General features: G+C 38.4%; 1 non-coding gene across 1 annotated transcript; it reads right to left on the bottom strand.

Moving 5' to 3' along the window:
* Positions 1-5,055: 5,055 nt before the first annotated feature.
* Positions 5,056-5,127, bottom strand: Trnae-cuc (transfer RNA glutamic acid (anticodon CUC)). The gene has a single exon. It is a non-coding gene; the product is annotated as a tRNA-Glu (tRNA).
* Positions 5,128-8,389: the final 3,262 nt, after the last annotated feature.

The raw sequence follows: 8,389 nt of genomic DNA on the forward strand, positions 1-8,389 counted from the left end.
AAGACTACTCATGTCAGCAAATAGTCACGCAATAGCAATTGTTTACATTAGGTGTGAGTTGTATTGCTCTTCACATCCCTTTCATCGCTGGAATATTTTATTGAAGTAAAGAAAAGTCTCGGTTAATTTGACTTATCCGTATTTGAGGTTAAGGACAACAGCGCTGAGGATATTGTCACCCTGAAAGACAACTGCAGTATGTTTGAGATCGAACACGTGCGATTACAATATTTACATTACCTCTAGATCGTTGGAAGTTACACTTTCGGGAGTTAAATGAAGTTCTGGAATCTTTTCGTCAAAGCAGGTCTTGCAAATGGCTTTGGAAAGAAAAGTAAAACGAACGCTATATCAGATAGCTTATTGTTATAAATTATTTTAGGTTTATTCCATGGTCCATGGTATTTTAATTCTTGAATACAGAATTTGACTTTGTTCATTATATTACAAGGCTATCCCAAAAATAACTGACGACAAACAAGAAATGTTCAGCATTACTTACGGGCAGCGATTGGTATCACGATCCTCGTTTGTTGGTATATTCTCTCTGAAATGTCTGCAGTCACTTTCTTGGGTTTTTTCAATTTGGAAATTTCACCTTTATGAAGAGGGTGTTGACATTGTCCAGTTAGTTCTCGTAAACGTGTGAATTTACGGCGGTGACGCGGACAAATCGTCATCTTCTTGATTTCCGCATTCACGACACCACACCTTCCAGCTTGATTCAGTATTAGTTTGTACTCAGGAAAATGTTGAAGTCTGTGCGAGGCTGAAGTTTTGGTGCCTCCAGCACCAACTTTAACCAAAAGGTGAGTTACATCGCGATCTAGAGATGCTAAAGGCAGACTGACGGCTGGCTCACACAACTTTGAATTATCGCGAGCACCACAAAGGTCATCATTACTCCAGAAAGAACATCGAATTGATGACATTGTTTTTACTACCTCAGTAGTACAATTTTATACTTTTGCAAGAACTGCCAAGAGATACTGATCATGAGAATTCCTTATTAACGCAATTAAATAAGATTTTAAATTTAATTATGAGCAACAAGTTCACGTGCAGTTTCCCCGAATTTAATTTTCCTAACTTGCCACTAAAAGGGATTGAAAAACTGCAGCGTAAAGTACGCTGTATCTCTTCAGATCATTGCTCTAAGCAAATTTGGGTGTATCGCGCAGTGACTTTTTCTTCTCACAAACAAGACCGCAGCAACAACAAAACCAAAACTCACGAGCAGCTGTGTAAAGCTCACCCTCCCCCCCACCCCCGCGCCCATCCTCTGTTTGTGCCTACTTATTCTCGAAGATACAAAGACACCTAGAGCTGAAGGCAAGTGAAACTATTTCATTTATGGACATTTTCTGGCTTTCGCGGAATCTAGATGGGAGTATAAGATAAAAAACAAACAAACAAACAAAAAAATGCTGTCGCTCTCAGATCATGACCTTGGGCTGCCTGTGCCCAAAGCGGGTGAGATGAGCAACAAGTCATGTTAGCAGGTGTGAGTCATGGGGAATATTGGCTCACTGGAAACAAAAACAAATGTCAAACTCTGTGAAATGCAAAAGTAAGTCATAGCTAGGGGCAAGGACAGTTTATGTGGAGCGCGGATCGATGTGGTAGTGAAGTGGTTGGGGGGAGAGTTAACATGAAATGAATGTAAAGCCCAGGTTTAATTATGGGTTTTGGGTTTCTTTCTTTTTACTAGCTAGAAACACTTTTTACTCAATAACAGTTTAAAATAGCGTCGCTCTTTCACCAAAGGGAAATATTTGCCTTCGATATATTCGCCAGTATAGATGTTTTAAAAAAACATCCTCATAACATATTTTGTCAACAAACTGGGATTCAACATGCGATCGAGTTTTAATTGCTGTCGCCACAAAAAAATTGTAGTTTTCCTCAATAGACTATAAAAAATTGAAAAACATATAGGCATAAAGATACATAAACAGCTTTTTGGGATTTCATTGTGAATATAAAAAAACCACTTTTAATGAAAATCCTCCAATGTGGACTGTTGGACCGGAAGTGACTTTCTCCTGAAGTAGATTTTCATATCTTGCTAATTTTAACGTTCAGGTGGAATTAGAAAGTAAAAGTGCTACAGACAGTATTATTTAGGTAGGCCATTGAAAACTTTTTGGCTAATATACTCTATATAAGCTTTATTACAAGGGGGAAATGACTAGACCGGAAGTGGCTGTGTTAGCATCTTCAAAGCGAGGCCGCACAGTGAAAAAGCCGTAACCTTAGTATTTTCTTATTGTTTTTTACATACCTAGGGCTAAACTTTCTGCTCATGTCGGAATTGTGTTATTTCAAAAGTGGGCACTCAAGTAAATCCGACTTAAATTTGGGTTATTTTCAGTTTCACTAAAAATGTCTTTAAGAGCATTAACTTAACAATTATTTCACAAACAACAGAAATATTTCTTTGATCCATATGTTTTGCTATAAAACCCTTAAGGATAGAGATAACAAAAAGTGAGTTTATATTTGGCTTAAAATATCCCTGACATTGTAATCAAAGTATTGAAAAGTGCCCAAAATGGGCTATAAAAAAGTATTAGGGGACCCCTAAAAAGGGTAACATCTAGAACTCAGCCCAAATAAGAGCAATGGAGCTGAAACTTTGGCATATTGCATAAGTCTCCATAGCAACTAAGTGTACCAAATTTGAGCCAAATCGGCCGACCCCTATTTCCAAGCCTGCCCCGGTCTCTCAGGCAGAAGCTCTTAAGTTGTGATTCTTTGCGTTCAGAAGCAATTTTGTCATTTGGAGTTAATTGGGTAGGCTTCGTAGGTGAGAATGTTGAGCTTTCCAGAAACGAGAAAATATTTTCGGAGGCTTTGTGTTGTTCTCTTCCGTGCTCGAAACATGGTCTGTTCTTTTCTAATTTAATGCTCTTTGTATTGGGCGTGGCCATCATCGGCTTTTGCTGGTTGTCAGCTAGCTGACGTTTAAAGGAACAGTTGATCGATGATGATGCAAGAAGACTAGTATTTTGCTGTGTACAGACAGCTCGTCTTGTGTTTAAAGAAGAAGTCTGTCGTTCTAGACGATTTGTCAGTAACGTTGACCGCGTTATCACTCGGCCATGGCGGACGAGGCCATTGGTGGAGAACCAGTGTCTGTATCAGCGCCAATGAGATGGACAATCACATGCAACTACCATCTATCCTGTTGAAAAAAAATTACTGTGGCTCATGATTTAGACTCCACTAGATTTTATCGGTCAGTTGTGGAGCAAAGTTTGATTTTCTGTTGAAAGAACTTAAACTCTGTTAGTTTGGTTTGGTTGTTCATTTTATACACATATGATTGGCTTTATAAACATCTTGTGCCATTTTTTTAGTGTTCGCTGAGAGGTAAAACTTAGCCAGTTGGGAGTAGCTTTCGTGCTACTCAGCGTGGTTTACTTGGGAGTTACGATTGCTTATCTTTTGTGTCGGTTTCCCAAAACTTCAAAAATTTGGCTGTAATTAAGATAAAAACCTATGTTGAAGCCATTTATTCTTTAGTCTTAACTTCTCTGAGGCGCAAACAACCCGGATATTCGTTAAACGTAAACTTTTTAAAACGTAAACTTTTTTGTCATAACTGCAAAAGCCGCCAAGGTGTCATCAACCTGTGAGAAGCCCTTATCCACTTGTCGCGAAAATGTTATCCTTAAAGTTCTCTTTAGTCTCCTTTTCCTGAATGATTTTTTCCCCTAGAATTTACAGAATCTCGGAGGCATTGCGGGGCCAAAACACTGAAACTGTCGTCGCTATCCGAGAATCAAGACTGATATTTACGGGTTTCAAGTTTTTACCCTTCAGAGGTCCTTTGGGAAGGTTCCAATGGTTCTCAGCTAGTTCTTTCTTAAGGTACTGGTCCTGGCCCTAATGTTGGGGCTATTTTTTATTCGAAGAAAGGTAGATTGCACTCAACGCAGGCGTGTACTTTTCACTTCTGAGTACTATGCGCTTTACTCCGGGTCCTTAGATTGAGGTCGTATCTTTTCTCGAAAAATTCGGCATCAATTTTCTTTGACTTACTTGACCGCATTCTGTCTTTCTTGCCCTTCTTCAAGGGGTTACATCTTGTTCTGTGAATTCTCATTGCCTATTATTTGTATTCGTTCCGTATATTACCACTCTTCTCGACCAGTGCGAAAACAGCTTTTCCACGTAATCACAATCAATGTGGAAACAGGCTTTGCCTACACAGATAGATACAAATGGCGGAAATCTTCCACGGAACGCTTTGGGAGACGGCCTGTTTATCCTAGCGGAACACTGTCTATGGCTGCGGGAAGGTCGGGATATATTAAGGCTTTTGAATACCTTTAAGACAATAACCTCACACAGAAACTTAGCTCCTATGTAGAGGTTTAATCCAAGACTATACTGTGAGTGCAGTCAAAATATGTATTCCAAAACTTAACCAAAATGCAACCAAGATGTCACTGAAGAAACTCATACAAAACACTCGTATTTAAGCCTAAGCTAGTGAAGCGATGTCATCATAACTCGACGAGTCAAATCACAGAATACAACAATCATTCCTGAAAGACTTTTGGTGGAAACCGTAAGCCCGTAGTGAAACATTTAAAATTACTTTCAAAAGTTTAACACAGGTGGATGACGGCTTCTTACAGGTTAACTTTACAGCTTGGAGGCTTTAAAGTTATGACTTGGCAAAAAAGTTTGCACTTATAATAATGAATATCAACAGGATGTTTACAGCTTAGTGAAGTTTAAATGATTAGAATAAATGATTTCTACATTGGTTTTTCATATTTTTATTAGCGAAAGCAAAGTAACCGTAACCAATAATAAAATTATAAATTCTCTCTTCACAAATTATTTTGCCTGAAAAATTATCTTGATTTGCTTCATTTCGAATTGTATGGAGTTATAATTTTGAGTTTTGCAAGGAGATTACTTTTGATAAACAGTGGGTATTAGTTATATGGTTCAAGGGTTTTCATGAAGCACTGTGGATAAAACGGAATCGAAGCAAAAGAGGACCTACAAAATCCAAAAAAAAAAAAATGACAGTACTTCCCACACCGGGAATCGAACCCGGGCCACGGCGGTGAGAGCGCCGGATCCTAACCACTAGACCATATGGGATCTGACGCCCCCTGCAGGAAATGCAAGACTCATATATCATTGCAATTGACAGATAGATCTGAAAGGGCTGGGGGAGGACGAGGGGTAAGCGGGGCGGTTACATTCGCTTGCTGCGAAGAATATTGCAATCTGATGCAGCAAACAGTAACTATGGGGCCGGTCAACAACTTGTGCACCAAACATGCAGTCTTTCAAGCTCGAAACATGATTTCGAATGATCCATGACGCAGGAAGATGTCGTGAAGCTTTCTAAATGCATTGTTACTCTTTATACACACATGATCTTTTTAGTCTCTAATGATTCTTGAAATTATGCTACTATGGTTTTGCCTGTCATTGCATTTAATCTTGTCCTCCTGCTAACAAGACCAGGTTGTTTTAATATTGGTGAAGTTTTGGTGATAAACATTATAATTAAATGGACTCATAGTAATACACAGTCAGCCAGCCAGGATAATTATATCAATAAAGTAAAATGCTTTGTTGCAATCTGGAACAAAATTCACAGCAGATCAGTTACCATATTTGAGAAGATGTTAGTAATAATATAATTGTATCAACGTTAAGGAACTTTTGTCTTTGAAGACAAGCTTTTCCTCGCGTAAGAAAATATCATAATAGTCGCAGATGAAATTATATATCCTGGAGGTGCTTTCGACCTGCTCTTAGAACAACATCTTGAATATGAAATGAGCTGTACGTTGTAAATGTGTGAAAACTAATATCTTAAAAATTTTGTTATTTTCAGTTGAGCTTACGGAATAAAAATTTGGTCGTTAAATGGATTAACCTTTGAGACTACAATTAACCTTTCAAAAAAGACTTTGATACTTCTCTTCCAGCGAATGAATCGCGGCAAACTGGTCGACTTTTTCCCAAATACTTTTTAAGCCATATGACGTGAAGAGCGATTTTAGTAGTCGGGTACCGCTCGCATCAGAAATTGAATTGAATTTTCCCCCAACTCCCTGGAAGTGCTTGATTGTGTCTTCTAAAATCTCAACCTGTGTAGCAGAAAAGTGTGGAATTATTTCCAATATACGTCTTTCTACTGCACGTTTACCTTTCTTGCACGAAGAACAAGGGGTTAAGCTGGATCTTGTTTCTTTAAGCACGACACCAAGTCGATTGATTCACTTTGAACTGTTGAATTTTGTAAGATTCATCAATGAATGACTGGTCAAAGGCTTATGTCTAGTGGTGCTTTGAGAAAAAAACGACGTTTCATTAAAAAGTCAATTTTCACCGAAAGTAAACCGAGGTTCGCTTCCACAAACACCAGTTACACAAAATATCTAGTAAGATTATTCTCGACAATCAAGGTGGCTTAAGTATAAATTTGCATTTTCAAAAGGAGTCGAGATTTATTGAAAGCCAAATATTTAAATAATCATTAAACATTGTGCTTTGTAATCTACTTTTAATTATTATTTTTGTGTTCGGAATTTTGACTTACGTTTCGTTAAATAAATGCCTTAAAGTAGAAAGTACTTGGTTCTTGAGGTCAATTTTCTCTTAAAATAAAGCATTTTGACTTTAAAGTAGTCCCTCTTAGTAAGACCCTTCTCTAGATCGTTCGGTTTCTCTCTCAGTCGCACTTGCGGCAAGTGCCAGTAATAACTGTAATGTTTTTTTTTTTTTACCTTAACTAGACCTTCACAGAGGCTATTAAATCAATGTTATTAGTTCCAGCAATAAAACAATAGCTGTTGTTTATCTCGTATTAATTAGTTTTTCCAAAAGTCGTCCAAAATTTGACTTCACCAGGTTATCTCTCTTGATCATTCTTAATTTCACCAACCATATACCTTCCCTGAAATCTGACAAAGTTTTGTGCGTTTTCAGCGGGAAATTTGTTCAATAGAATGTGCTAATCATCTCGTTTTAATAAACATCTTTTGTTACTACATGTACTTAGTTCAGTAATTTACTTACGAGAATTTTAAGGTTTCATTGTTCCTTAATGGTTAACTCGGCTATTTTGTCAGTAAACAACTCCAGCGCCGTAGCTAGTATGAGGCCAACCGAGGCACTCGCCTCGGTAAAATTTTGACGAATTTCGCCGATCATTTTTATTTTACATAAGCGATCATCGGATATTTTTAACGCATCATGATATTACAAAGAATTCAGCAATTCAGTCAATATACTATGAAAAAATTACCATATCATCGATCTCAAGGGGCTACGTACGTTAACTCAAATTTTTTTTGAACAAATACTGATCAAAACCATTGGCGAGGTTAACGGTCACCCAGATTATGTAGCTTGTTTCTGATTATTGCTTTTTAAATTCCACTTAAATTAACTCGAAAAAAAGTTACCGAAAGGCCCAGAAAACGCTGCAAATCGCATTTCCGAGAGACTAAAGTTCAAAATTTCTCGGGGGGGGGGGGGGGGGGGGGGGGCATGCCCCCGAACCCCGCTAGCAACTCCCGCCTGCCTCGGTTGGCCGTTTGTTCTGGCTACGGCACTGAACTCCGACGTTAATTTGTGGAAAAGAAAACGTGACTCTCTAAATTGTTTTTTGTTCACGCCTTTAAGAAGGTCAAAATGACAACAACGCTAGTGTTGTACGCAAATTAAAGCCAAGTAAAGCTTCGTTAGAACAACGTCTCAGAGCAAGTTGTTTTGCACTAACTGGTTGCGCGCCAGTTTTGTTGTTAGTTTTACCGTAGCTCAGAACGAACAGTCTTCTTGTGATTTGTAGAAGGAATGATGTCAACATCATCACTTTTGCTTTTCCATGAGTCTTCCAAATTTTGCGGAAATTAAAAACTGATATGGGATCTCGATAAAAAACACAAAAACTTCACTTTTGCTCTGATTTTCACAACCGGCGCGAATTCCATACGCTGGCGGTACGACTTAACAGAGTGGGAGACTGGGGGCCCGTTTGTGCGGCAAAGTCTCGTACTCACTGGTTTGATTCAATCAAAAAAGAGAGGAGAAGAGTGACGTCAAGTTACCACGGTAGCACTATTTCTGGATGACAACAAAACTAACGACGACGGCGACGGCAAGGAGAACGGCAAGAAATAATATGTTTATATTAACAAACAACAACTTTGCACGTGAATCACGCTATCTGGTACAGTTCTTTGCCATCGTTTCACAGGGGGTTTCACACCACTATGACATGAAACTTCCTAATTTCACGAGCCCGCTTTATGGAGTTGGTGAACACAAAACAAAAATTGTCATTTTCTTTTCTAAACTTAGATAACGATACTGAGATACGGTCCCAAAGAAAATTTCGCCA

Source organism: Porites lutea, chromosome 10 (genome assembly GCF_958299795.1).
Source record: "Porites lutea chromosome 10, jaPorLute2.1, whole genome shotgun sequence".
Classification (NCBI taxonomy): Eukaryota; Metazoa; Cnidaria; class Anthozoa; order Scleractinia; family Poritidae; genus Porites; species Porites lutea.